General features: G+C 46.9%; 1 protein-coding gene across 24 annotated transcripts in view; it reads right to left on the bottom strand.

The window, feature by feature from the left end:
* NEO1 (neogenin 1) overlaps window positions 1-26,101 on the bottom strand; it is a 279,790-nt gene extending 253,689 nt beyond the window's left edge. For 18 of the 24 annotated variants that reach the window (XM_040706582.2, XM_046898900.1, XM_046898908.1 and 15 more), the window contains exons 1-3: window positions 25,424-26,101; window positions 24,716-24,837; window positions 2,653-2,777 (exon numbers count right to left, since the gene is read on the bottom strand). The gene's annotated coding sequence lies outside the window, so the exon portion shown is untranslated. The remainder of the gene's footprint in view (window positions 1-2,652; window positions 2,778-24,715; window positions 24,838-25,423) is intronic. The other 6 variants (XM_046898895.1, XM_046898896.1, XM_046898902.1 and 3 more) reach the window with 3 other exon arrangements.
* Window positions 26,102-26,114: the final 13 nt, after the last annotated feature.

The raw sequence follows: 26,114 nt of genomic DNA, 5'->3' as shown, positions 1-26,114 counted from the left end.
CAGTGCCTCTCACAATATGCCTTGCACTCACAGACCCTTGTGCAGTAGAAAATGTTTGTTAAGTTACCTGAACAGCTGAAAAGGACGTGAGAAAATATGGGCATCTGTCAATGAAGGTGTAAAGTACTGAGCCCAGAAATAGCATCGGAGGGGTGTATGTGAGGACGGGTAATGTGCTGGAACAGCAAGAACATGAAAACATATTCTCCATATATGATATGGTTACACTCATTGAGGAACGGGAAAGGAATACAGGTGCAATCATTGAATCATAGAATTGCTTAGGTTGGAAAAGACCTTAAAGACCATCAAGTCCAACCGCAACCTAACCATACACCCTAACTCTAACAACCCTCTGCTAAATCATGTCCCTGAGCACCACATCCAAATGGTTTTTAAACACTTCCAGGGATGGTGACTCAACCACCTCCCTGGGGGGCCTATTCCAGTGCTTAACAACCCTTTCAGCGAAGAAGTTTTTCCTGATATCCAACTTATGTTAAAAAAGAAAGAAAAGTGGGCATACTCACCCAGCTGGTGCTGAAGAGCAACTGAAGAGGGGCACAGGAATCACTTGGCTCACAAAAGCAGTGGATAAACCTGATCTAGCTGTAGATGCCCCTGTTCATTGCAAGGGAGTTGGATTAGATGACCAAACCAACCATTAGTTGGAAGGGTCCCTCCCAACTCAAAATTCTATGATTCTAAACAATGGCCATCTACACCTACTCTCAACTGTGTAACCAGGATGCACCTCTCAGTCCTGCCAGGTCCAAGTGTGTCCCTTCTGTGTAACAAACCCTCCTGCCAAGCTGAATCTGACTGAAGTTTTGCAAATAGTTTTGCCTGACCCACGCACAGCTCAGTTGCAGTGAGAAGACCTTCAGATTCAGGTCCTTTCGAAGCAGCATTAGCCCGTAGGGTTCTGCCAGTGCTCCCTAAGCCTTGGTTCACCCACTTTGGAGGTTGGCAGACTGTTTGAAATTCAAGCTAGAGTCTTCCTGCTTCCTTCCGGATGACTCAGAGTCTCCCACAGTGACGCCTTCTCACCTCAGCACCCATTATTTCACTACAAGATGAGCAGAAAAGCCATCGGGTTTCTGTTTTTGAGTGCTCAGGCTGTGATTTATTGTGAGCCTTTAGAAATTGGAAAGTGAAGCAATTCTCCTTTCCAAAAAGCACTTACGCTCCCCCTCTGCACCCACACAGGTTTGTTATGCGAGGGCTGCTCATAAAACCTGCTTGGACCAGCCCGAGGTTTAACCTTGGATTCTGAAATGATGCTGAACGTAGTTTGTCTTTGTCTGGGCTTAGTGTGAGGCTGCATTAGCACCACTTCTGCAGCTCTTCGTGCTGACAGCCACTGTTGAAAAGGAATCCTTTCTTTGCTATGCAGCAGGGCTCTGATGGATGTAAAACAACAGCCCTGACCACTCATGATTGTTTTGGTACCATAGTTGATCAGGAAACTCTCTAAGACTCAAGCTGGAGTGTTAGAAAGCAGACAGTGTTTAATATCAGTGCTGGATACATGGGGGTAATCCTCCTATCATGCCTTCACAAAAGATCTTGAGTTATCTCACGTAACATATGCAGAAGTTTTCCAAGAGGTATGGTACACATGCAGAAGTTTCCCAGAAGTATGTTACATATTCACTAACCAATTCCAAGCAGAATCTCCTATTTCCTTGGTACAAAGACTTGGCAGACTTTCCTTATCTCCTTGGATTTCAGAGACACAGCTCTTTCTGTTATCTAAACAAAAATTGCAGGGCAGGGGTATCCATCAACCAACACTAGCAAGCTTAACAATACTGTTATAACTTGTGTCAGATTGCAATTGCTTTCTAAAGGAACTCCAGATGCTAGTCCAAGCGTCTCATTCATTTTCCACTTCAATTTTAATTGCTGGTACTGATGATCACTTCTTTTCCTACAATCAGCTGCCAGGTTCTGTCCTGAAATTAGCTGCCTTTCAGAGAACAGGAAGTGGGAAGAGATTCCTTTATGCAAAATCTCTGGTGTCATCATATTGTCCAAAAGATCTGCCTGACAAAGGCAGAGAGAGCCTAGCAAGTCCATGAATCACAAATTCATTTAGGCCTGATGTGACAAGCTCACCTGAAAGCATGTATGTTCTGCTAATGGCAAAGGTCTCTCTTAAATCGGCTAAGCATCTTGTCCCTTCCTGTTCCCAGGGTTTTTATTACTATGAACCATTACAGCACTGCCAAAATAGACAAGAATTAGAACGCAAACTTTCTCAGCATGAAGCTCCAGTCCCATATGTTTGGCAATGCCCCAAAATCATCTGCTGTAACACTTCATAAAAACATCCACCTAGCCCAGCCCTATTCTTCCAGCCTCCTCCCACACCTCTGAGCTTGGATATACCCATTACTGCCCATGCATTGAGAGGGGACAGACACAGGATTAACAGGAGACGCCACATGGAGGTGGAGGACAGCTGGGATGCAGTCCTTCCTTCCAACCACTGCAGGGATGGAGCCCTGCAGCAAAGGGCTTCTAACTGCAGTGTCTTAGCTTGCTACCACTATTTGCTCTTTATTAGAGTGGGTGTCAGAGCCCTCTGTGACTTGCCCAAGATTGGAGAGGAGTCAGAGTCAGCCCTACATCCCCTCTTCTGCTCACCAAGCTGTCTAGACAGTCCTCTCCACTGGGATCTCTGAGTGCCCCTCCTCATACAGAATTCTTCAGAAATTCCTCTTGCAAATAATTCTTCATCATCCCAAAATAGCATTCCTGTGCAGAGAACCCTAGAAAACATAGTGCCACAGATCAGCAATTAAGGGGCAAAGATGGACTACAAAGAAAGGCGTTGCAGGTCACACCTGTGCTGCATCAGAGCCACTCTGGGAGAAAACCCTTAGCAAGCTCCAGAGGGAACAGCAGCTTCTAAGTCAAACCCAAGTAATAAGATGATCTTGTAGGGGGAAATATTAATCATTATTGGCAGCCAAGAATGTGCATGTCTAACAAAAGCCTTTTTTTTTTTTTTTTTTATTACAGACCAATTGCAGCTGGGAAGACAACACTGGCTAAGAATCATTAAACCTACTGCAGGAATAAATTTTCTTTGAGTCAAACCATAAAAAGGGAGTAAAATCCTCTTAAGCCAGTGACAGTTCCTAATGGAACAGACTTTTTTTTTTGCTGCAAACAAAAAAAAAAATTAATAAAATTGCTTTAGATTATTAAATGAATAGATTAGGCTCCACAATGGAAAATATTTACTCAAGCAAAACCTGTTTAATTTAATACCTACCTCAATTAATTTTTAAGTTTGGAATTATAATTGGACAGAATAATGACATTTTCTGCTTGTATAAATAGACACTTGCGAGCCCCATTTGCCCAGAATTCAGGCAGGAGAAGGAGCTAGGAAAGCTTTACCTTCCTAACCCCCAGGTAACATCAGTGCTGCTGTATGTGCCAGTAACGAGCTTATGCAAGCCTAGAAGATAAGGCAAAGGCAAAGTTCCCTCTCATAGATGGTCGTCGCAGTTCTTGAAATATCTGGAGGTCATTCACTACTGACACTGAAATACTGAAATTGTTACAGAAAATGGAAGTTGTTTCCTTTGTGAATGTGGAGGCAGAAGATGAGGTTGAGTTTCCTTTCTTCAGCACACAGTGGATATCTGAAGAATTAGCTTCGATCCACCTGCCAGACCTGGGATGAAGAGTACAGCAACTCCTTGCAAAGGTCTGTGAGTTTGCTCCTTAAAGTTTTCAGTTGGACATTCTGCTTCCAAAGTGAAAGCAGAGGTCATCGTTCCTTTTACACCCCAACATGACTGGCTGGAAGGCTCAGTCTGAGAGCTGCTGACAGTGATCTCCTTTGGCTACTGCTTTGAGAGCAAGCCTGGCATTCAGTGTACTGCTCCATTAGTGCTTCTCTCTCTCTTCTAGAGAGCAAGACGTGGGAAGCATGTGGAACACCAAGCTCCAGAACTCATGCTGGGTCATTTATCTAGAAAATAAACCTGAAGCGTCATTTCTCTGCTGAAGGCAGTGCAAGGAGAGCTGTTACATGTGATCAGCAGGTTTTTTTCTTCACAGTTTACCGTCCTCTGCAGTCCGCAGCCGCTCTCCCTTCCCTCTCTCTGAAGTCTGCTCAGATGCTCAAAGTTTTCAGGCCTCTGAAAAGCTCCCTGATGTAGACTGCAGTGCCCTACACAGTACAGTTGAGCCCACAGAAAAAAAAAAAAAAAAACTCTCTACAGAAGTCCCTCACAGCCCAAGAGTTGAAAATCACCGTTACTGCACCTTGCTTGTCTCTTTTCTAAAAGCCCTCCTTGAGGCTGAACTGACATATCCATGAAACATACTGAAATGCTCAGTAACTGCCACCCACCACCACTCGTTAGCCACATCACTTTGCACGATGCATGGTTTTCTTACAGATAAGGAGTCCTCGGGCAGTTCCATACTCTAGTGACATCACTCAGGAGCATCCCACCATTAGTGTCTGCACTGGGAAGAAGAACATGCCAGCTGGCTTGCAGCTGTCAGTCCACTCTGATACTTGGCTCCCGTTTCCTCTGGTGTCAGTACATGCTGCATAATAAGCAGTAAAAGGAAAGACATTTGATTAAAATGCTTACTGCCTGGGAGCAATTCTAATCCTGGCTTGACTGGCTCAAACTCAGCCCCGAGAGCAAACACTTTTATATATAAAGTCATTGGGGGAGGAATATGAGAAAGCATAAGGGCTTTATTTGACATAGACCTTGCTGGCATATCACAGCTCTGTTGTTTGTATTTTCAAGGCAGGAGCCTTGTTAACAAGCGCTGGTGAGTGCAGCAGGCACTTGCAGGCTCTCTGCTGAATTATTGCTGGTGCAGGTCTGCTTGTATGTCGTGCAGAAGGGTCAGTGGGGACAAAAATGAGAGAAGTGGATCCAATATTGAAATCTTTCTTATATTAAAGTGAAAACATGAAAGGTCAGGTGACAGAAGACAGTGGCAGAGAAGCTGAAAAGCATTTCAGATCCAAGTAGCACTTAAATACAGGTGAGAAAGAGGAAATCTGTGACAACAGCACAGACACAGTCCATCTGAACTAGCTGTTAATCATGAGTTGGGAGCCTGTAAAGTGAGGAACTTGTCAGAAAACAGCATCACTAGGATAACAGGCAAATCCTACAAGGTAACTAATTCCAAAAGCTGACGAGTCAATCTGTGATCGAAGAAACATTCAGGGACCAGAGGAAACAGCATGGAAACCACAATTCTTCACCTAAAGGTAAAGAAAGGTGAATCACAGAACAACAGACTGTCCCAAATCACCCCCCTGGTCCCAAATGCAGTTGAAGGAGAACTGTGCACGTGATGCTGACTGACAAGCCTGGAAGATTGTCTGTGGGAAAGGAACAAGAAGGGTAATTTTATTGTCATGTACCACAGAGGGGGTGTAAGTAAAATCACAGCATGAGAAAATGACAGTGTATCTATCTTAGGTCATTTACATGCCCAGAAAATCTGTGGGAGGAGAACCAAAGTTGCTGCATTTGACAGAGGCAACACAACTGTAACGTGCCTGGGAAATGGAAGCTTACAAACAATATTTGCAAGCACTAAAACCAGTATTACATTCACTGTTCCCAGAAACTCAAATAACAAGTCTTAATAATTTAGGTTTCCAAGTAATATGCCTTTGCACCCTCATTACAGGCTCTATCACAGGAGCAAACACAAGCCATGGTCTCATCTTGCTAAGCACGCTGAAAGAATGCCACCAAGGGAGAGTCCCATGCTCAGCAGTGTATATACGTCCCAAGGACACATTTAAATGCAACAAAAAGCCATACACAAGCTAAGGAGCACTAATAGTCATGAAGGCAAATGCTGGATAACAGCAGTAGACATCAAGTATGTTGCTGCTGGTAGCAATGTAGCATGATAGAGTTTTTAAGAGGGAACAGGGAGGCTTGGCAGTCATCTGACTGCTCAGAAAACCTGGGCGCTCTAGAGGATTTCAGGTAGACAGGGAGGAGGAGCTGGATCTTGGAAATATTCTGCAGGAAGGACTGGCTAGTTTTTGGCAGGGCCCTGCTGTTTAGAGGGATGCCAAGTCAGAGAGGAGCCAGGTGTCGGGAGGATGGTAGGAAAGCTCAGAAACGTCAAGGAAGGTAGGAGAGAAGAGAAAGCAAGAGAAGATTAAAAACTCTGCATTGATTGTGTTGAGCTGAAGCCAGTAGGTGGGTATCCACAAAGTGCTGTCAGAAAGACAGAGTGAATTAATTTGGACAGCACAGGACAGGCAGGGAGCAAAGTGATCATTCTGAGTCATCAGCAGAACATTACATATGCAAAATGTGTAAATAAGGTCACCCAGAGGGAACGCAGAGGAGGAAAAGAGAAAGGCTGGGAGAATGGAGAGTGATGGAGCAGGTGAAGAACTGCAATCATAGAATTACAGAATCATTTGAGTTGGAAGGGGCCCTTAAAGGTCATCTAGTCCAACTCCCCTGCAATCAACAGGGACGTCTACAGCTCCATCAGGTGCTCAGAGCCTGGTCCAGCCTGACCTTGAATGTCTGCAGGGATGAGGCACCCACTGCCTCTCTGGGCAACCTGTGCCAGGGCCTCACCAGCCTTAGTGTAAAAAACTTCCTTACACCCAATCTAAATCTTCCCTCTTGTAGTTTGTAACCATTTTCCCTTGTTCTATCACAACAGACCCTGCTAAAGAGTCTGTTCCAGGACTGACCCCTGAGGGATACCACTCGTCCCTGATCCCCACATAGTCATTGAGCCATTGACCACCACTCCCTGGGTACAATCTCGCAACCAGTTTCTAATCCATCAAACAATCCACACGTTAAATCTTTACCTTCCCCATATGGAGAAAAAGATGTGGTGGTAGACTGTGTCAAAGGCCTTACTGAAGTCCAGACAGGTGGCATCAGTGGCTCTCCCCTTGTCCACTGATGCAGTTAATATGATGCAGAAAACTTGAGCAGGGCAGGCACAGGGGAGTCAGGTGTCCCATGGAGAAGAGCAACCTTCCAGAATAAGAGGTCATATCCTTGTTTGAGCTCGACAGCTACACTAGAGGAAAGGGCAACGAAGCCCTCCCAGGGAGAGTTACAGGATCACTACCACACCCAAACAGAGGAAAACACATTGGTGGTGGCCATAGCCTGGAAAAGACAACATCACAGCTATAGCTGGCAGGGAGTTGTGCTGGGCAACTGTGTCTGTCCAACATGCCTCAGCTGCTACCCAGATGCTGGAAGAAGCAGGGGTAATGTCTGTGACGTGCAGGGGCTGGAACAGTGGGATCCTGAAAATCACACCTGACCCTAGACTATGCAGCCAGCTGGCCAGACACTGCGTTCTGAAATTGCCCATTTACCTGAGACTGCTGGCTGGAAAGCATGGACAGCATGCAGAGAACAGCCAGGCTAACTTGTCACTGGCAACAGCATCCAATTTGTCATGAAGGGATTCATGCAATTTACAGAGGGATGTGGGGTTTTATGTAGTTGCCTTGAGAGCTGAACACTACAAAGAGACTGTGAAAAAAGAGGATCCATTCCTAGCTGCGTAGAGACACTCCTTAAGTCTTGCATGCCAGAGGGAGAGGAAAGGGGCACTGGGAATGTACCAGTGGGGTTGTATTAACGGGACCTATTCTGGCACTTAAACCAGGTGGAGGCAACTTTGCTGCTGCCTGATCTGAGGACAATAAAGAGTCAGATATTTTAGTGCCTGGAAATGCCTGACCAAAGCAACAGGGAAGAGCGGGTGAGGCACTTAACCACTTAAGTAAGTGGTCTAGACATTATTCTGTCTCTGCCTGCATGTGCACAGCAAAGGCAAACTGCTTTTAAGGCTCAAATCCTGATGGAAGCAAGATGTTACGCAGCCTTCATTCATAAATGAGCTATGCCAAGAAGTGATTGCCTCTCTTCCAGCACTACAAGACAGTAAATGTAAACTCCTCATACATCAATCCTCCCTGACTGACAGGTACTCTGTGCTGAGCTGGTTTCAGGGTTGAGCAGCAGAGGTTATTTGGAAGCCAGGTTCCAAGAGGAGCAGCAGGACAGTAAGGACAACAAGGCCCACCCTCTAAAAAATTGCCTGCTTACTGGCTACAGAAATTCTGAGATCCTCCTATGAAGCTTCATTTACAAAGAGAATCAGGGCTGTATAACATATTTTTGTCCAAATTCTCATTACAAGACTTCATCAGATCATTCCAGACCCTGAAACTGCTGTCTTTCCACAGTGATAGCCATTATCCTAAAGCTTTGTGCGTGTTTATGTTACCCTTCCATTTTCCCTTCAGGTATGACAAGCAATTCTTAGAACATATGTTATAAACTCTTCTGCTCTGGAGTCCTGTCACCTTTCATTGCACTCAGATGAGACAGAGGACATATTTTCAAAGTAAATCAATAAACAACACTTAAAACAGTCCTACAGACACAATACCACAGCCCTCCTCTCTCCCTAGTTACCTCCACTTTACTTGTCCAGCCCAGATCACTGTTTTAAACAGGATGAATGCAACTCAACCCACCAAATGAGCAAGATCCAAACAGCAAAGCCCTTCCTGAAATCCCAGTGCCACTGTACAGCATGGGAAGATGAGCTGAGGGCTGGCTGAGCAGGGGAGCTGTGCAGTGCTCAGAAGTGCCAGTACTCATCATGTTGGCTGTAGCACAGATCTGAGCAGGTTTGAGGGCATCTCGTGGCATAGGAATAGATCCTCCTCATTGCCATCCGCTGTGCCCACGCGTGAGCTGCAGCCACGGTTTCCCGTTTGTTTTAGATGGCCCTGTTTGTTTTAGAAACACCTGAAGAAACATTCCAACCCCAGTGAGAGACTGAAAAGCATATTTGGTAGATTTCCTTAGGAATCCAAGGGGAATACATACTCACCCCTGCAGACATTTACTGCCTGCAGTTCCTTGCACTCCCCGCTTCTCCAGCACTCACACAGACACAGGATCTGGTCTTCGTTAGCTTTCCATGAAGCTAACAAGGCTGTGCCTCCTTAAGTGGCTCCTCCAAACTGAATCATAATAGAACCCATCAGAGTAGTATGGACTGTTGGCTAAACACTTCATTAAGGAATAGTGAGAGGTAGGTTATTCATCATGTGCAGCTGTCCTGCTCTCCAGGATCAATGCTGCACACAGGGTGAGGGTAAACTGGAGAAGCTCCCGACAAAAAGCCCACTTTAATATGCTTGCAAAAAGATTTATAGAGCAAATTAATTCCGCTAGTTGAATTATTTGGATTTTGTTTTTTAATTTCAAAACCAATCGCTGGTGACCCTGAGGCAGCAGTGCTGCCAGCTCTACCAGAAAGCAGAGCTGCTGTGACAACACCCCATCGCTCTGCCACCAACCAGCTGTTGGTGTTTAGCCCAGCTGCATTCCCAATTGACATCTCCATTACCAGTGTGCCCATGGTTAGGTTGGTGCATTTCTTGGACTGACTCAGGGCATCTGCTCGCTGTTCTCAGCTCTGCTGCTTTCTCTCACTGTGCAATAAAGCAAATTATTCAGAGCAGAAGTGATCTCTTATTCTGGTTGTCTTCACGTTTTGGTGCCTATTCTGTGCCTTTGTGCACTGCACTGCCTATGCAGAGCCTGGCAAGGGTAATTTACACCTGCAGAACACAGACTCAGCCCCATTGCTCTCCAGGACCTCACTCTAAGCAATGTTTTTTTTATGACTCAGGGACTTCTTTTTAGAGCTGCCTGCCGTCATGCCTCAGCATCTCCATGCCTACACATGCTCACAGGGCTATTACTCACTGCATATAATACCGGACTGCCACATTTCATATCACAGAAGACCTATGGGATATCACAGCCTGGAAAGAAGGTTTCTCTTCACAAAGCAGCCCGAGGCCATATCCACATCACTCTGGCATTCCAGATCCTTCCCTGCTTAGTACCAGGCAAGTGAGCTGTACACAACACTTTGATGCCCTCTCTCTTTCCATGACTTTACTTCAGAGTTCCCTGTCCTTCATTCAAGCAAATCTGAAATTCAAAATGGCCAAATTCATCAAAACAGCACCTTGTTCCATACATCCCTGCAAAGCATGGGGAAGCCATCACACCCTGCCCTAGCGTGCTGAGACCAGCTACATGGCCACACTGCTACTCCCCTCTCCCACTGCCACAGTGACATTTTCCTCTGCAGTGCTGAGGATGTTTAGGAGTGCCCAACCGCAGGGCAGTTAATTAATACAAGTAATCATATTAACTGTAACCCGAGCACAACTCTAAGCACGTTGGTGTTAAAGATATACTTGTCCAGGGCATAGCTGCAGCACCTAGCCCTTAAGATCCCTGCATGCTCTCTCTGCCTGTTAAGAGTCAGGTGGTGTCATTCCTAGAAGGTGAATAAATTACTATTGCAAATTACTCTGATGAAGTGGCTTTTATTAGAAAGCCAGACACAAAGGGAGCTTGCTGATTGGCTAACAGTGATGTCATACCAGGCACAGCACTCAAATGCACAGATACGAATTTTCTCTTCTATATTTTGTGGACAATTTCATTTTATACTGGCAATAAAGCTTTACCAGCAGAGCCTCTCACCCTGTGAGTGTGATGGGGGGTCTGTACTCTTCAAGTGGCTGACGAAAGCAAAGTGGCCTTTGTTCCTGTGTCTTCCAATGAACCTAAGGCTAACAGTTTTCACCCACAAAGGCTCTGTGTATTTATTGCTCTATTAAATCCCATTGCTCTATTTTCCTAGGGGGGTAGCAGAGAAATTGGCATTTTTTTTGCTTGCATGAACCTAAAATCATTCCGTTCACAGAGATTTTGCTATTTACAAACCGAAGCTTAAAGCGCAGGCAATGTAACAGCCCAGCTACCATTCCAATCGTCAGCAAAAGGCAATAACGGCGCAACAAACTCCCAACAAATTATTTTGCAAGTTTCACACATTGGCTTTTCCACTCTGCTAAACAATTGTGAAATTCTGTGAGCTCTGTCAGCGAGGCAAACTCAGTGACCAGCCCACTGTGTGCTTTGTGTTCCTGCTGTTTCCTCTGCCCGTTACGTACCACTGAGGTGTAAATTCTGCGAGGCAGGACAAGCCAAACACTTCCAGTGCTGCGAACAAGCTCCTGCTTGTGCTGTACAAACACTGCACTCTCCTCTATCATACAGCACGGATCCAGCTGACCTGCACAGCCTTGCATTCTTCTTGAGGAATGATTCAAAAGTCACTTGTGCTACGAGGGCACGAAACAAAACACATCTATCATTTGGAAGCTGCAGAACATCCTGGAAACCCCCAGATAGTCAGACAGATGAAACTGGGCACTGAGGACTGCTGGAGAGCTCAAGCATTTGCTGCTCCCGGTCCTGGGGTCATGACTCTGCATCATCATCAACCCTGTTTTCTACCAGGGGGCTGGAAGCCAGAAATCATCATCTCTTATCACCTGAAGATTTGCTGAGATGCCTGCCCTTTCTGGATAACAACAGCTGCCCTCAGACTCTTCACAGATGGATCTGAGGCCATTTGAAGTCCTGAGGGTAAAGGTGCAAGGGATGAGTTTCAGGGAAAGAGAGGTAGTGACAGCCTGCCTGTGAATCAGAGTTGGGGGGAAAAAAAGGAAAAAGAAAACAAAACCAAAAGAGCAGAAATCGTAGGAGAGGATGCTGTCTGGTCAGGACACATGGTCAGCATCAGCAAAAAAAGGTCGTGGCTCTCAGGTTTAAGGCCTGACACAGATTCAAATTACCCTTTTTTGATCTGACCTCCTTTTCTGTCCAAGGAAGACAGCAAAGAGGAAGGAGCCATGAATCCTGGATCCGGTCCCTGCTTCACCATTGCATGGCTTGGCTTCACACCCCTCTTCACTTTTACCACTGTGTGCCCTGAGAAGAGAATTACTAAATGCATCAGAAGGATCTTAAGTAGAACAACTTTACCGTTTTTAAGAATTTTATTATTGCATCTTTGACACTCCGGCTTGGGCCACCACAAACCAGAGCCAGGAAGCTCAGAACAGCCTTCAAATATTGAATTACCATTCAGAACCAGATCAAATTCCAAAACCACAACCACTGGTCAAAAAAAGAAGCCTCTGCAGAGCAGAACACACCCATGCAGATGGTGCAGACATCAAAGTGATGGTGCTGGGCCCAACACTACTTCCCCTTCTCAAACAGAGTAATACCCTAGCTCACGCCTTTGGTTTCAGTTGCATTATTCCCCCAAACTGAAGCAACCAGGCTCTTGAGAAGACCATGGTGCCACCTACTTAGCACTTGCCTTACAACAAGAGGTCGTGCATCGCTTAGCTTTGTAATGAAGTTGTTTTTGATGTATCAGGCAGCCCCTCCCTCTCACTCGAGGCCAGTATTAGAATCACGTCTGGATTATAGCACATAGTAAGCTGTTCTGGGGTGATATGAATCAAAGCCCTGAAAGTGGGATTCCGTTTAATTAATCGTGGCTGACAGACGAAGGTATTGATCGCAGATTGAAAGGTTCAGGATTGGCCTGGAGGGCAATTATTGCAGGGCACACTGTGTTAGGGGGATATTTCTGAATTTTGAGTGGTGTGGGAGGGAAGCAGGGAGGAAATAAGTGAATAATTGCAGCTAATTAAAACTTGTGTGAGCATCCCAAAATTAGGTTGACTAATCAACCACCGCCAACAGCCAAAAGAGAAAGGAAATAACTGCCCAGGATGACAAAGGGACGCTTTTGCCTCTGCCGAGCTTCTTCCTGCACAGATGGGACATCAAATCCACCAATGGGACAACGCGGGGCTGCCCCGGGGGATCGGCCGGGCGACTGCTGTCGCTACAGGGATAATGAAAGGTATGCAGGCCAGCAGAGAGGGCAGATGGAGGCAAAGCTGCAGCTAGCAATCTGTGCACGCACAGCGACCAACCCACTGCTCCCTGTCCACGGGATCCCCATAATCTCCCAAGGCAGACCTGCTGTTACAAACGCTCTCATCACTAACGCAGCAGGGGCGGCTAAGCAGAGAGAGTGAATGATCTAGCAGGGGGTTAATAAAAGGACTGACGCAGAACAAAAAAGCCTGTCAGTCGCTATACGATGTGCTCTCCACCCCCAGGAAATTAAAAATTGTAGCCTGCGGTGTATGCTGTTTCCTCAGCAGGACTGGACGGGGCAGTGGGACAAGGAAGGGAAGGATGGGAAGAGGGGGGAGCTGGGAGTCAAATCTTTTTTTACATCTGTCGCTTATGATGCTATATACTAAGCACGGTTTTTCTGAAGGACCAGTATACCTGGTCTGTCAAAACCTGACGAGTCCAAGCCACTTTTCTGTGTGTTGCTGCCAGCAGCTCATCCCAGAGAGAGTCAACTAGACCTTGCCAGGCTGCTCTGCCTGAAACTAAAGTCCATGCTCACATGTTTCCATGGAAATGGGAGAGAACAAATGCCTGTGACATGATACCCCTTTTCTGATGTAGATTTGGACCATTTCTAGCATTCTTTCCTACCAAAAACCTTCAGGCCTGGATATTTTGCAGGAAAAACTGACGCAGAAAGAGAAGGAAAAAACAACTGATCATGTGAACCAAAACCCACCAGCTTTTCTGGTGAGCAGCGACTGAACTCTAAAGCACATTAATCCGCCAGAAGCACCCTCCAAGGCAAACAGAGCTCTCTTCCCATCACAAGCACTAAACACAGTTCAGAAATTCACTGTCTCCTTGTTTTGTACAAGTAGTTAGCAACAAACTCTTCCCTCACCTCTTCGGGTTATTAGGTGTAAAGTTGCCCCGCAAAGGAAGAAATCTCAGGGCTCCAAGGTGAACCCCCACTGCTGTTTTGTGCCCGTCATTGTCTGCGCTGCACATTGTCTGCAAGCTTGGCAGGCATGCATTTCTGCCCGGCTGCGCAGCACGGGCCCGCAGCGCCCTCTCCTGCAGGCCAGCCCTCCGCAGAGCATTCGGCGCCGCACAGCCAGACGGGCACCGCTGCGCCAGCAAAGCACAGCCCGACGCCCCACTTGCTGTTGGGGGTGCTGTCCTGCTCCCAGCTTCCTGCCTGGTACAGAGCAGCCGGTGTGCAGAGATCTCACAGGGGCTGCAGCACTCAGGATTTCTAACAATAACTTCTCAGCACCTTGAGCCAAGGCCTGTGGCTTTCTGGCAAGCGAAGGCACAAATCCTTGCATGCACACTGCTTTCTACCAACTGCTGGGCACTCCAGATAAAGGCGAGCTCTGTTCGCAGAGGCTTGCTGGGGGCCTGAGCTTGGCATCAGAGGAGCATGGAGTGCTCATCACCCAAGGTCTGACTGCACTTCGCATCATACTGCACAGCTGAAATAACTCACCAGTCTGTTCTTGTATCATCGCCATAGAGCGTTTCTCAAGCCTCACACACCAGGAGCATCCCAGCAGCTGGCTCCTGCCATCCCCATGCCCAGCCTGTCCTGGGAGGGGGGTTTAGGAGAAGAAATGCAAAAGATCTTGTACAGAGCCAAAGGTAAAACGATGACACACTTTGTTTCGGTAGGAAGTTGCTTGGTTGGTCTGGAATTATCATTTTAAAGGACAAGTGCTGGAAGCCATGGGTATGAATAAAACAGCTTTATGAATGTAGATACATTGCATGGTTAGAATAAAGCTCACCTATAGTTGCCGTTTTACCTTCCCAGTGGGTGAAGGTGAGGCATCCCGCTTCCAGGAAACAGAAAAGCATCAGACCTCCTCCTCGGGCACAACAAGGTTGGACATGAAGCACTGCCTGAGATGTCAGGCCTAGGAGAAGCTAGCTTTGTGCTTCCATGCTATCAGGAACGATGCCTTAGAGAAGTTAGCTTTCCTTCACAAGGAACAACACTTCCAAGAAGGAATGGCTTTCTGGCTGGCACAATAAAAAAGAAAAAAAGCAAATCAAACATAGAAACAAAGTAGAAGCATTTCTCCCTCCCTGCAAGGGACTGCAGAAGGTCCCCAGCTCCATCCCAGCACAGCCCAACCATTTCATGCATCACCAGCCTTGTTTTGCATATTACTTTAGCTCAGCGTACTTGGCACAAGCACAACTTTCGCTGTGCTGAGGAAGACTGCTCCTTCTTTCCTTGCCACTATGAGAAATCCTGTGCACGCTGTGTGGGAGGCTAGATGTGGGTGTGTGCAAGCCAGTCTTAGGATGACAGGCTGGCTGGTTGTAATAGGGCTGAGAGCCTTTTCCAAAACCTACGGCAAGCTGGTAGGCCTACATTCCTTCTGTGTGCTGCTGATCAAGCCCCTGGAGGCTGCATATTTCACTGTCCTCCAAGTCTCATTCATCTCACACTTGCAGTGAGTGTATGTATTTGTGGTTTCCGTGAAATATATGACTCTCTCCTGCTAGGCTATACGAACAAGAATTTATCTGCTCCACAGATTCTGCTGGCTTCCAAGTGCATGATTTATCCTGAAAAAAAACAGTCTAACACTGACAGGATCTCCTGGTGGTAGTTCCAGGTGGTCTTTTGTGTGCTGGTGATAGAAGATTTTGTTTTTCCTTTGTCCTTTTCCCGTTTGTTAGTCCCTCCTCCACTGCTGGCTGTGGTATCGCAGAGAGGATAAGCCTCAGGGCAGACAGATACCAAGAAATCATTAAATTCTCCTCAGTGCGCCCCAGGGGAACAGGAACAGGTCAGCTCCATATTGCCCAGAGGAGACACAGGCAAGGTCTACGTGCCCTTAACTACTGCTGAACATACACATGCACCCTGACATCAAACACTGTGCCATGCTGGCACGTTGAACTCTGACAGTCCTGAAGGCTTCCCCTGGATTCACTGTGTTTAAGACAGCTGTGGTCATGCAGAGCTCCAGCTTACCAGGTACTGAAGTTTACAGTTTATTTCTCTTGGGTGACTGTAGATGAAAATCAAAAGCATAGAACTGGCAAAAGGGATCTTAAAAAAATATTTTCTGCTTTAGGTAGCGAACAGAGGAACAGATCTAGATTGACCGGGTGTAGGTCAGTCCTGCCTGAGACACGCAAGTTTTTGCCTTGCTTGTCCTTCTGAGTCTTTCCCCTTCTCAAAAACACCTGTCTTCTGCCATGCAACTCCCAGGTCAGCACTTCCTGGGGCTCACACTATATTAAGCACTTGCAGACATTAAATGGGACTTCTCTGGTGTCCCATAATCTTGACAGAGTATCAAATATTTGCAAATAAAGAGCTGCCTTGCACGATTTCTCAGATTCCTTCTAATTACACCCAAAATGGGCACACAGCCTGGCCAATGCTCTTGTCTCCAGCATTTTCTATTGCTCAGAAGAAATACCTCATTTTATTGTTGCCCAGCCATATTTATGATCTGAAAAGTTGCCCAGGGTCCCAACTGGGCACACTTTTGTCCTTTTCTTGTCATACAGATATAAGCTGCAGCATGCAGTTTCAGCAAAATAAGCTAAAGACATTTTGAGGGCACTAACAGCAGCATTTTACAACTGTTCCATGGAGATTTGATCTCCTTTTAGTTGGAAGACCTTCTGTCCCTGAAATACTGCTTGAACTTTTCACATGAGACTGACAATTGCTAAGCATTCTTGTGCTATTTAGAGGCATCTTAGCTCTGTTGATAGTGGTGACATTAAGAGGAAAGACATCGTTGTCCTGCCACTGCATTACTGGCAGCAGATGACACAGTCACCCTGAGTTCATGAAGGGATAAGATCAGCTGTGGGTTAGGTGCATTATCTTGACGTAGAAGACTCCAAAACAGCTTTCTTTGGTAGATCTAATTAAAGATTTGCCAATATTTGAATTATTTGGAAGAAAATCTGGAGTTTACATATCCTGACAGTCTCTAAGCTGGTTTATTATCAGTGGGCAGACGGCACACCACTTCCCAAGGTGAAGTCATGACCTCGGGAAGCCAGCAGGTGTCTGCTGCATGCCATTATAGCAAACTACACTTTCATTTCAGGTTTATTCTCCCAGCTCTTGTTAGCAGACTAATGAGTTTATGATTATGATCTGCCACAGCTTTTGTCCTTAATATGTATCTGTACCTGCCTGCAGAACATCACTGGGTAATACACTGAGTCCCACCTGCTACCGTGAGCAGCACGGGGCGCACCGCTGCTACTTAGGGCTCCAAAAGGCATAAGTTATTTCTATCCAAACATTCACGAGTGCTAAGAATGCGACAGTCTATGTTTAAACCATGCTAGAGAGCCAGCTGGGAAGTGGGTGGAAATGAATCTTTTGTCAAATCACTACATTCCATTTTCTCCAAATTAATTAATTCACAAAGAACACAGCCCTTCATGGATTTCACAGTTAAAAACAAAGCCACTCTCTCCTCCCCCTACGTTATCTGTCAGTTGTGCCACAAAGAACAAAAGAGCTCCGTTGTTCCTCATTTGATCGCATCGCTGTGGAGGGGGGGGAAAAAGCCTGTCTTGGCTTTCAGTTTACCTGAAGTTCCGAGCTGCCACACATCAGCTTTTCTACACTTACATCCAAACATTTGTTTCTGCCTGCTGCTTGGAGCTGACCTACAAGGCTGTGACCCAGCCGCAAGGGAGCAGCCAGAAGCCCCATAGCAGGCCTGGCACTCAAGGCACGCCCTGGTTCTATTTTCAGATCAAATTTGCCTCAGTTTGTATTAAATGCCAGGTGTCTGTTTGATGTCTCTGCTGTGGTGGCAACTCTCAGATCACATTTGGTTTCCCGTGGACAAAATCCAAGAGTGATGGATGGCTGGATGGGTGCCCAGCCGAAAGCTCAAGAGCCTACCAGCAAGAAGCACTGCAGCACCTGTGACTTCAGCTGAACAGAAAAAATAACATGCAGTGCCACTGAAAATCCAGCTGTCTGCAGGCTCCTGCTCCTCACCTGGCAGCAGTGCCTGAGATAGCCTCACCTACCAGGGTAACTTGCAAGCCCAGTCAAGTGCTTAGTGCAGCACTGTGCCCTTTTGTAGTTGTGTCCCAAGCAGCTGTCCAGAGCTGTCCTTTTCACCTTCAGCTGCTTACTGAATGCTAAATCAAGTAGTAGACCCCACAGTTATCAGCTCCTTTCCCCTAAGAGAGCTCCGTTTGGGATGGGTTTTCTGATACCTCTCCATTTGACACCTCAGGCCTTCACTTGAAGAGAAGACCATGTTCAGTAACATCTCAACACTCCACAATGAAACACAGCACTGCCATGGCATGTCAGACTGCACATCCACAACGCCTGTTATCTCCTCTCTGTCAGTGGTGAATAGTGTGATGCCTGGGAAAGAGACAATGAGCAATCATCCACTGGTCACCCTCCAGACACAGATAACTTCATAACCCTCCGTGATATTTCTCTAGAGCATCTCTGCTTGATACTGAAGCATGCCATTAGTTCAGCTTCTGTACAGAAGCTGGCCCAGATCAGCAATCATCTTTGTTGCTCTTTCTGAAGAATTTTTTTTTAAATATAAAACAGTTTTTTTTGAGATTAACGGGTAACCAGAACTACTCTTGCAATCTGTGTTCAGCTAAAAGGAGTGTTTTGTCCAAGCAGAATTAGCAGCTGTCTTTGGAGCAAGTCAGGGGCAGGTCTAATCACTACCTGACTCTCAGTTCAAGCTCCTTTGGTCAGCTACATCTCCTTGTCATACACATTGCCTAGCCTAGAGGCAGCACATCCTCACAGGAGCTACAGGTGCCTCAGAACTACAAAAGGAAAATGAATTTCATGCTTACAGTGCCTCAGTAATATCTGCATGGTAGCGTAAGTCAGAACAGACATCAAACAGTATTTACAACAGCACAGATTTTGTTCTGGATTTCTGTGATTTACTTAGTATTATTCCTAGTGCATAAGAAACCACTTGCTTTGAAATTTGTTCAACCCCTTCCCCATATGATCAGTCTCACCTCCCCTTTGCTCCTCTGCCTCTTTTTTGTTTTATTCACCATTTTCAGAGTGTTTCACATGCACATCACTTTACTCAGCCACATTTCTTCCAGAGAGGCTTCAACTTCTCCACGTGTTGTCTGCCCTCCTCTGCTGATTAAGACATACCCGTTTTCAAAGACAATCACTATCATTGGATCATCTTACACCAAGCCCCCCACACCTTACACAGAAGGAAAATACCACCACAACTTTGTTAAAGGAAGTACTGTTGCTAAAACCTCTGCAGACAGATCTGTAGAAGACAGTTTGGCTAGACACCACTGTTTGTGAGTTGTGTCAGTTAATATATGACACGGGGGTGCATATGAGCAGTTTACAATATGAACTATGAAATATACAAATAGTTTTGGCAGTCTCGCTGGTGAAATTTTCCAACATCTGCCTCTCAGTAGACCAATACACAAATTTATTGCAAAACACGATTCGGGGCTTCAGTTTGCGTGTTAAAATGTGCCTAGCTCAGAACAGCACAAAAGGCACATTGCATCAGTCAGCACATCGCCTGCCCGTCAGAAAGCAGAGTGGCACTGATTGCTACAGCCCTCAGTCCCCATTCCTTGAGCTGCAGCACAGTCTGTGCTACACTTCACCTGACATAATTCTTTCACAGCTGTGATTAGAATGGGACACTTTCTGCTGGTAAATCAGCTAGAGATCATGCTTCTTCCCACCCTTATGCTCACAGAACTCTGACCTAAGAATGCCCTACCCATTGGCAAAGTAACCTCAGCACGCCCTCATGTACAGCTCTGCAAGTGGGCAGAACTAAGGACAGCAAACACTTGGGTTTCTCTGTTCTAGTCTATCCAGGCGTGCCTACAGCCCTTCCACACTCCTCTGCCACACCAAGAGCTTAATTTAAAGCCTAACGCGTTGCAAATGAAAGGCTTCACAGAGATCCATTTTTTAGGAGTTTTCTTGAATGGTAATAGAAATAAGTGGTCCATTTGTGATGTATAATTTTGCTGATGGGGTGGTACTACTCCAGTGTGTTAGAGGTACACGCTGATGATGACATTGTTTAGCAGCAGTCTGTCTGCCCTCACTGCTGCAATACTGGAGAGACACCAAACATTTAAAACAACATTCACTGTCAATGACACCAGCATCACTGACATGACAGGAACAGAGTTTGTAGTGTATGTAAACACAAAGTATGTTTTATGAGATACAATCCACACAACGCTCCCCAGCTGCTATGTAAATTGGATGGATCTAGTGGACAGAAGAATATTTCATGAGCTTTGTTTTCAGATTTCCTTTCCCAAGATAAGATTGGGCACCTGTCATTCATCTTCTACCTTGCCGAAGAAGCTGGAATAGCAGAAAGCACTTAAAGCATTGCTTTATCCTGCTCATATCAGATGTAGATCCATCCTTTCTTCCAGGTCATTATACAATGTCAGCACCCAACAGCTCTCGCAGGACTGTTTACAGGGCCAAACCAGTCAGATGAAGAGGTGTTTAGCCAGCCTGTTGTTCTGCAGCTCTCAACAACTGGCAGCCCTGCTCACAGCCACATCCACTGCAGGGAAGGGGCTGATGCCCCGCCAGGCAGGGCAGGTGGCTTATGCCAGGCCCCAAAGCAAAGCCAGCATGCAGGCTGCATTTACAGGTAGGCACAGCTCAATTTCACACTCACAAGCTAACATGACACAATCATTCACATCCGTCTGTCTTCTGAAAAGGAAAGCTCTTCCACCTGGCTCCCCTTCTTTTTGCTGTTCTACTTGACTAGCCTTCTCTATTTTCCCCTAAGCCTATCATCCCACATGCTAGGAATTCCCAGGCTTCCTAACTTCCCCCTTACTACCAGAGGACCCTTTTCCAGTTGGTGCTGCTGCACTAACTTGCAGTCTCATCAGAACAAGAATAGAATCAGAAAACCATTAGGGTAGGAACAGACCACTAGGATCACCTATTCCAGTCATCAGCCCATTCCCACCATGCCCAGTAAACACATCCCTAAGTGCCACATGTCCACGGTTCTTGAACGCCTTCAGGGTCAGCGACTCCACCACCTCCCTGGGCAGCCTGTGCCACTGCAGTACCACCCCTTGATAGAAGTTTTATCTAATATCCAATTTGAACCTCCCCAGCACAACGTGAGGCCATTCCTTCTCATCATATTGCTGCTACCTGGGAGCAGAGGCTGACCTCCACCTCACCACAACCTCACTTCTGGTAGTTTTAGGAAGAGATAAGGTCCCCCTTGAGCCTCCTCCAGGCTGACCTATCCCAGCTCCCCATAACACTTGTGCTCCAGACCCCTCACAGCAATGTTGCCCTTCTCTAGACACACTCCAGTGCCTCAATACCTTTCTTATTGTGAGAGGCGCAAAACAACACAGCACTCGAGGTGCAGCCTCACCAGTGCTGACTACAGAGGGGGCGATCACCTCCCTGCTCCTGCTGGCTGCACTATTTCTGACACAAGCCAGTCTGCTACTGGCCTTCTTGGTTACCTGGGCACACTGCCAGCTCACGTTCAGGTGAGCATCGACCAGCAGCCCCAGAATATTTTCCTCCACACTGCTTGCCAGCCACTCTGCCCCAAGCCTGTAGCGATACACAGGGTTGTTGTGGCCAAAGTGTAGGACCTGGCCCTTGGTCTTGTTGAAGCTCATCCCATTGGCCTCAACCAATCGACGCAGCCTGTCCAGATTCCTCTGTAGGGCATTCCTGCCCTCAGGCGCATCAACACTTCCTCCCAACTTGGTGTCATCTGCAAACTTAGTGAGGGTGCACTCAGTCTCCTCACCCAGATCACCAATAGAAGTATCAAGCAGGGTCTGCCCCAGTACTGACCCCTGAGGAGCACAGCTCATGACCAGTCACCAGCTGGATTTAACTCCATTTGCCACCACTCTCTGTTTCATCCCTTCAGCCAATTCCTCACCCAGCAAAGAGTACACCTGTGCAGGCCATGGTCTGCAACTTCTGCAGGAGAGTGCTGTGGGAGACAGAGCCAAAGGCTTTCCTGAAATATAGGTAGATTACATCCACAGCCTCATTCATGAGGCAGGTCACTTGGTCACAGAAGGCAGTGAGGTTGGCCAAGCAGCAGCTGCCTTTCATGAACCTGTGCAGGTTGGGCCTGATCCCCTGGTTGTCTCATACCTGCAAGTCAAGACTTGCTCAAATCAAATTATTCTCATATATTCCTTGATAATTTCCTAACCTGTCTTCTTCTGCTAAAGGGTTTAATCCCTCAATTTCTGATGATCTGGATCATTTTCTCCAGTAAGAGGGCAATACTTCCTGTGCATAGGCTGCCACTGCTAAGAACTCAAATTGCTCAGGGTAGTTACCAGCACACTTGGTGGTTCACTCTTGGTCCAACTCCTGGGCCTTCTGCTGGAAAGCAGGCTCATCACCACAGGGTGTGAGCCATCAGTGCTGCAAAACCCAGCAATTTGGCTCAAACTGAAAGCAGCACATAATTTTGGATCTGGATGTTCCCAGCTCCAGCCCTGATGCATCAGCCAAGATGGAAGCCGTTCCACCCCCCACTGCTGAGTTCAAAAAAAAGATGGCAAGGCCTCCAAATAAGACAGATTTATAATCATGAGGCAGAGTGGGAAGAAAAATTCTCTGCACAGAAAGATTGCTTCTGCAACAGTGAGGCTCTTATGTGGTGATTCAGATTCTGTAGAACACCCAAACAACTGGCATCTGACAGCTTCACACTAGCATTTCTTCCAAACCCTAATCCTGGGTACAGACAATGCTTGTCCTAATTAAGTAATTTAAATGGGGACTTGCATCTTTCCTGTGTGACTCTAGTTCTGAAGCGCTGCACTACTGATGAGTGTTTTGCAACTGCCAAGACATGAAAGCGTGTTTGTTATTAACACATCACTATATAATTAGGGGACTTAGCAGGGGGCTGGGTATTCTCATGTTCTTTTTCCTCTGGCACTGACATTGCTAGATGAAAGTCTCTAGGTACCCCGTTAGGTGACAAGTGAAAATTAGTTCTGTGGCCAAAACCAAGCAATTTGGCACAATTTAGGAGAGAGATGGTATTTTCTGCTCAAAAAGGCCCCAGAATTGGAACAGCAGGAGATGTTACAGATCAAGATTGAGATGCGGTGGCCAAGCTGAGCGTGTGTTATGGAGCAGAGAAGCAGTGGGTGCTCAAGTCCAGGGCTGAGATATGTTGGCAGAGCTGAGATGGGGAATGCTGTCCAATTTCTGAGCACAGCACAGAGTCTGTATTTTAATTGGAGTTCCTCTGCTCATCTGCACGGCTCAGTGCAAACTTTCTTCTGAATTTTCCAGGCCATTACGAGGACCCACCCAAAAAGCCTATTTTCCACTTTTACCTACTCCTCTAGCAGCAAGCAACCATGCTCATGTATTCTGTTACTGGCTCCCACTAAATGTCACAGGTCAAGCATCAGAAACATCCACAGTAATTCCACGAGTTTGGACAGATATATGGTTGCTGCTCTAATGACTTTCAAATTCAGATTAAACAAGGCCTGCAATCAAAGACAGGAGGGTGTGGGATTTCAGGGGAACGTTTGATCTCAGAGAACACACAGACAACACCTGAATAATTGACTTCAGGAAGCTTAGGGAGCGCAGAGATGCAGTAATATGATGGGACTGTTGGCTGCCACAGGAGGCAACAGCACTGCAGCCATCTGCAATGTAAATCCTGCCTTGAGTGCTACCTAATGTTTATTAGGTGCAGCTAAAGATTCAGTCCCAGGCATTAAAGATATGCATGACCAATCCCAACAACAATAAAGGAATTCATAGTTTGAGAAGAACTCCTTTCCACATTGTGCACATGCCTGCACTTTAAGCTGGCCAAAGTAGGTCAAAAGGAATGACTCTATTTGAATATGTAAATTCAACTTAATCAGGAGTAAAAACAATTGCTTGCGAGTTCAAGCTAGAAAAAACAGTTCTCCACAGTTCCTTTGGGAACTCAAAGCCCTGGCTTTCACCCCTCCCTGCTTGCCTATCCTCATCTCCTTTCCTCTCACTTCCTGCCTAATAAGATTCTGGCAAACCCCCATGTCTCAAAACTGAGCCTGTGATCAGAAAAGCAAACTCAGTAAGGTCATTAAGAAACTCGTGCATAAAGGTTTGTGAGCACTGAGTGGCTGCTGAGAGCACATGCTCTGTGTGCAACTCTCCATAGCTAATTTTCAAAAGAAGCATTTGCCTACTTGTTTGTCTGCCTCCTGCAGAGGAAGTTCCCCCCTCACTTTTTTTTCCTTTTGCTAAAGGGAGCAAATTCAGTTTCCAGTAACTGAAAACTGATTAAAACTGCCTTTGTTGTACACCCCCTCCAAGTCACAAGCAGCTCATACCATGAAACCATGTCAAGAAAAGGACTGCTTATACAAATTACTTCATATAATCAGGAAGAAGAAATGCAGAATAACTGTAGAGGTGTTCCACAAAAGTTCTTAAAATCATTGCATCACACCTTCAAAATAACACACAGCCCCAAATGAGAAATAAACAGGTATTTAATACTTTCCTACTCAATTCTGAATCACTGTGTGAATCCAGCAGCACTGTGCCCCTCCCCATCACCTCTAACTACAGTTTGTGGGATGCTGGGTGGCTCAAGGGACAAGAATAAGGTGCTGCGTTTTGGTTGGGAGCTGACGGTTTCAACTCTAAATTACCTTTTCCAGGCAAATCTAGATCTGTGTTAGCTTGAAACAAGTGTGAACCAAAACTGCTCATTAGCTCGGTAACTGAACAGGTTCAGTAAGGGAACTTTTCTTCTTGTTGTCAGCAGGAATCAAGATCATAAAACAAATCTTTCAATTACCTTTGCAGCCTCATTCAAGTCCACTGACAAAACTGGTCACAGAGCCGGAACGTCAGCAGTTTGCAGAGACCAAACAGCACTGGTTCCTCCCAGGCAGGTTTAACGTGGAAAGTGTACCTGTTCTGGGAACAAAAAATACAACTTAGGCTTCAGGGCAGCAACACAGAACACAGCATTAGCATCAGATGAAAAACCAACCACCCCAAATTGGAATCACGGCTAATTCCCTGACGTATTACACTATTAGATGGGTTATCTGCTTGCTGCCCGACCCTCTGATAGCACAGCACTAATCACGGAGTCCCTGAGCTGTGTCAGCGCTGCAGGTGCCTTATGGGCACTCTAATTATGATGTTCTGTGACAAGCCTATAAATACACACGCTCCCACAGGTGAAGACCTGATTGCACTGAGCAGTGAGGGGCTCCTGCGGTGTTGGCTGAGTCCTCCAGCAGCGCAGCATTAACCAAGGGCTGCACCTGGGGAGCCCAGGGATACGGCAGCAAGATTTTATAGCACATAGAGGAGCAGGAAAAGGGCCAAAGGGAAAAAGGGTAAACTAGTGAAATGGAAAGGCCCGCTGACAAAACCCAAAAAGCCTTCTGCCACCCCGTTTCCTTTACTGTTTGTTTTGTCGGAGTTGGAGAAAGTGACAATCATTCACAACACAGGGCTGAGTAAGGGAATTATCAGCCCTCAGCCAACGCACCGCGGCACGCAGCTGTCAAACTCCCGCACGTTTCGTCGGCAGCCTCAGAGCTGATGTTTCTGCCGCTTCCAGCAGCCCGGCAATCTCCGCTCACGGAGGGCCGCCTCTCTCCTCTTACAGCTCTGCTTCCAACACGGGCAGCGCTCCGTGCGGAGCCCGGCGGGGAGGGCTGAGATCGTGAGCTGCGCCACTGAGGAAAAGGATGAACACCGAGCAGAAATACGGCCCATGAACCCAAAGAGGTGCTGGGCAACGAGGGACAGAGGAGGAAGGGCGGCGTGAGGAAGGTGAAAACGAGCGCAGCTCCACCCGCGGGACTCAGCCCTGTGAGAACCAAGCCCTTACAAGGGCACTAGGACAGCGCTCTCCACAGGCCCCTCGGTCTCCACACCACAGCACTCGCTCCCCGCGGACGGGGCCCAGGCTCCCCCAGGCCGGACGGCCCCAGAACGCCCTGAGGAGGCCCTGACGGCCGTGAGGGAGCTGCTCCTCCCGCCATTTCCCCTCACGAAGCACCGCCGCGCTCGCTCTTCCCGCTTATTCCCGTAGCTCAGCCGCGCCCGCAGCGCAGCCGCACCTCACCACGGTACGCAAACAGCGTAGGGAGACTGCGCACTTCGCGTAGAGCCCGCCCCGATTCCCGAAGCGGCTTTACGACAGCCGGGGCCCGGCGGGGGCGGGGCGCTACGGA

The sequence above is a fragment of the Gallus gallus genome, chromosome 10 (genome assembly GCF_016699485.2).
Source record: "Gallus gallus isolate bGalGal1 chromosome 10, bGalGal1.mat.broiler.GRCg7b, whole genome shotgun sequence".
NCBI classification, from domain to species: Eukaryota; Metazoa; Chordata; class Aves; order Galliformes; family Phasianidae; genus Gallus; species Gallus gallus.
The sequence above is the reverse complement of the archived record's forward strand: the minus strand, read 5'-3'. Positions and strand labels throughout refer to the sequence as shown.